This window comes from Odocoileus virginianus, chromosome 6 (genome assembly GCF_023699985.2).
Source record: "Odocoileus virginianus isolate 20LAN1187 ecotype Illinois chromosome 6, Ovbor_1.2, whole genome shotgun sequence".
NCBI lineage: Eukaryota > Metazoa > Chordata > Mammalia > Artiodactyla > Cervidae > Odocoileus > Odocoileus virginianus.
Window position 1 is genome coordinate 69,267,083 of NC_069679.1, and position 3,222 is coordinate 69,270,304.

The following is a 3,222-nucleotide window of genomic DNA, read 5'->3' on the forward strand; positions in this document are numbered from 1 at the left end:
AACCTAGATAGCATTTTAAAAAGCAGAGACATTACTTTGATAACAAAGGTCTGTCTAGTCAGGGCTTTAGTTTTTCCAGTGGTCATGTATGGATGTGAGAGTTGGACTATAAAGAAAGCTGAGCATCAAAGAATTGATGCTTTTCAACTGTGGTGTTGGAGGAGACTCTTGAGAGTCCTTTGGACTGCAAGGAGATCCAGCCAGTCCATCCTAAAGGAGATCAGTCCTGGGTGTTCATTGGAAGGACTGATGCTGAAGCTGAAACTCCAACACTTTGGCCACCTGATGTGAAGAGCTGACTCACTTGAAAAGACCCTGATGCTGGGAAAGATTGAGGGCAGGAGGAAAAGGGGACGATAGAGGATGAGTTGGTTAGATGGCATCACCGACACAATGACATAGGTTTTGGTGGACTCTGGGAATTGGTGATAGACAGGGAGGCCTGGCATGCTGCGGTTCATGAGGTCACAAAGAGTCAGACATGACTGAGCGGCTGAACTGAACTATAGATGGTTCTACATGTGTGATATTAAATACTTAATATCAGTAAGTATTTCAGTGAATTGATACATATCAATTGTGTGTCATTTACTGTTCAAACATATTTAAGAGGCCTTTTTGTTGTTTTTGTTACAGAAATTAACCCATTTATTATAGGCTAGCAACATTATCAACTGGTGGTGCTTAAACTGGTCCTTCAATTCCTTCAGTCTTCTGATGGCAGACTTTACTGTGACAGCAGAAGTGGTGTTGTAGGTCCAGGCACCACCAGCTACAGTTTTCATGCAGGAACCACAGTGCCAAATGCCCACAGCTCATCTCTTCATCTTGGTTTTGCCACAGAAGGAGCACGTATACTTGGCGTGCTGGCTGATTTCAATTTTCTTCACCATTTTCCTGAGGGAGGCACCTTAACGGGCCCTGTATTTGCCCACAATTCCAATCTTCTTCGTGCGTTTCACCATGATAATGCAACCTAGATCCGAGCCCACGAGCTAAGAGGCCTTACTTCTTAATGGAAGATTATAATGATGATGATCATTATTTGTGAGCTATTTCTACCTTTTCCCTATCCTGTTGGTGGTGTGCTCAGAATTGGTGGTATGCTTAGACTTCTACAAAATAATAAAAATATTCTTGTGGAAAAATAATTCCTCTCCTCACCCCCTACCCCCCTGCCCAGAGATGTCCACATTCTAATCACAGGAAACTGTGAATATGTTTTCTTATGCAGCAAAAAGGAATTAAGAGATGGAATTTAGATAGTAAACAGCTGTTCTTCAAATAGGAAAATTATCCTTGGTGATCTAGTGGCCCTAGTGTGCCGGGAGCCAGCTCACGAGATCCCACCCATGACAAGGTCATGAGGAGAAAACCCAACAGGCAAGGGGGATCAGGTTTTCAGGGATTCCGAAAAGCTGCCCCCTGGTGCTCACCTTAAAGATGATATCTGTCTTTCTGATGCTTGCTGCAATAGACTACTCCCTAATTTCTGTGACACAGGCAGAAGGCCTTCCCTGATCTCTTTCCAAATAAGAATCAATTTAGAACTTTAATCAATAAGTTTCCCGGGTGGTGGTATTTTATGAGATTATACAGGGTGAAAGGAGTGTTTTAATTTAAACTCCTTTGCTGGTATTTTAGTTTGTTTGGTAAATGCCTCTATGCCCTTGGTACTAATATGCATGACTGCTCATAATACCCTAATCATAAAACAGCATAAAGAACCTGATCATATAAAGGCCCTAAGAGACATAGAGCCCTTCGGGGAGTGAGGAAGCCCTATTAAAAAATGCAAGAAAAATTATTCTAAAAGTGGCTATTGGGTTAACATTTGCTTGCTGTGTTTTTGCTCTTAATGTGCTAAGGTTGTGTTATGGAAACCACTGTTAATATAGTTAAAGATCTAGAAAAATAAGAGTTTAGCCCTAGTGTGGTAACAATGAGATGGTTGTTAATTGTCCGCCAGGAGTGCTAGGCAAATGCTGCCTCACTGAAGCCGCAGAGTCTGTGTGGGGTAAACCTCTTAGATAAATTCAACTGACAACTTCTGCAGAAGAATTGACTTTTATGTTAACAAGGTTATACTTCTACTATGTTGTGACATGCTGTGCTGTTGCCCTATAAGACTATAACTTTTCTGTTAAGATCACCACAAAAACGGAAAATAGGTTTACATTCACCTGACTTGCATAAAATGTTAATAGGCCCCACGGCCAGAAGATAATATGCAAAGATTTATTATAGAAATAGAATGCAGAAAACATCCTGTTCTTCCTAAAGGACAAGCTGATGTAATGTTAAACTATCTTCCCCTCAGAAATGTATTGACTTAGGGTATAAAAGCTACAGTAAAAAATAAAGCATTGCCAGACTCTGCTGCACACCCCCAGTCTGGTCTCTCTCTCTTTCTTTCTCTCTCTGTTTCTCTCTCTCTCTCTCTCTCTCTCTCTCTCTCGCTGACGCCGTTCATCCTGAGGGTACCCCTGGATCCTGCCAAGGCTGGACCCTGGCACTAGTGTAATCACGCGGGTCTTTAAAAGTGGAAAGTGGAGGCAGAAGAAAAGGTCAGAGTGATGCAACAAGATGTGAGAGGGGCTTAACTTCCATGGTTTGCTTTGCAGGTAGAGGAAGTGGCCAAAAGCCTATGAAAGCGAGTGGCCTCCAGAAGCCAGAGAAGGCAAAGAGAGAGAGTCTCTCTTAGGGCCTGCAGAAAGGAATACAGCCCTGACAACACCCTGATTTTAGCCCAGTGAGACCCACATCAGACTCAGACCTCCAGAACTGTGAAATTAAAAAAAACAAGCCACTAAGTTTGTGGTAATTTGTTACCCCAACAATAGAAAACCAATGTCGATGGTAAAGTAATGCACAGATATTACCAAAAGGTATAGAAATGGGACATAGGGTTTGGGAAGCACTGTATGCTGCAAGAATGCTGAGGGATACATGTGAGTCTAGAGTTATATGTAATTACCTGTGGAAAGCAGGGTTACCTTGGAGGTAGACAGAATTAGGAGCGGCACTCTTTGACTGAAACCGTCTAGTAATCCAACTACATTATAGCAAACTGGAGTTAGCTAGAATATGAGGCACCTTCTTTCTCTGGCCCTGGGCTACATTAAGAGAACACCCACCCCAGTAATTCCAGAGTCTTTGTGTTACATTCAAAATTACATTTGGTTACCTACTAATATAAACTCAAGCATGCAGTATGAATAT

General features: G+C 42.1%; 1 pseudogene; it reads right to left on the reverse strand.

Moving 5' to 3' along the window:
- Positions 1 to 605: 605 nt before the first annotated feature.
- LOC110130469 (large ribosomal subunit protein eL43-like) lies at positions 606 to 1,164 on the reverse strand (annotated as a pseudogene).
- Between the last annotated feature and the right edge of the window lie 2,058 nt (positions 1,165 to 3,222).